The 711-nt window shown below is 39.7% G+C and overlaps 1 non-coding gene across 1 annotated transcript; it reads left to right on the forward strand.

The window, feature by feature from the left end:
* The first annotated feature begins 254 nt into the window (after positions 1-254).
* LOC149999369 (U6 spliceosomal RNA) lies at positions 255-361 on the forward strand. The gene has a single exon (XR_016513875.1). It is a non-coding gene; the product is annotated as a U6 spliceosomal RNA (small nuclear RNA).
* Positions 362-711: the final 350 nt, after the last annotated feature.

Raw genomic sequence — 711 nt, forward strand, 5'->3', positions numbered from 1 at the left:
GCCCTGGCTGCTGTGGCTCAGTGGATTGAGCATCAGCCTGCAAGCCAAGTGTTGCTGGTTTGATTCCCAGTCAGGGTGCATGACAAGGTTGCACGCCAGGTCCCCAGTTCGGGGCACGAGTGAGAGGCAACCGTACAGTGATGTTTCTCTCCCTCTCTTTCTCCTTTCCCCTCTCTCTAAAAAAAAAAAATAATAATAATAATAAATAAATAGTTAATTAAGGGGAAAAAAGCGAGTTTAAAAAAATTAAAATAGTGCTCGCTTCGGCGGCACATATACTAAAATTGGAACGATACAGAGAAGATTAGCATGGCCCCTGCGCAAGGATGACACGCAAATTCGTGAAGCGTTCCATATTTTTCAATCAATAAGGGGGTGGGGGGAGGGAGAGAAGGGGGATAAGTAAGGGAAGGGTCTAGTCAAGGAACGTGTATAAATGACTCATGGACATGGACAACGGGGAGGGATATGATTGTGGGAGAAGGGGCGGGCTGGGTGGGGGGAGCAATGGGGGAAAAATGGGACAACTGTAATTGAAAACCAAAAAAAATTCTAAAAATTAAAAAAATAAAAATAAAATAAATAAATAAATAGAAGCAAGCTACCTAAATATTAATATACAGAAATTTAAAAGTAAAGATTTATTCTCATCAAATTCATTGTGAAGGAAAATGAAACAAAAACAATTCTGTATATTATATTTTCCTTTTT

The sequence above is a fragment of the Furipterus horrens genome, unplaced genomic scaffold (genome assembly GCF_987537825.1).
Source record: "Furipterus horrens unplaced genomic scaffold, mFurHor1.1.pri manual_scaffold_10, whole genome shotgun sequence".
Taxonomy (NCBI): Eukaryota; Metazoa; Chordata; class Mammalia; order Chiroptera; family Furipteridae; genus Furipterus; species Furipterus horrens.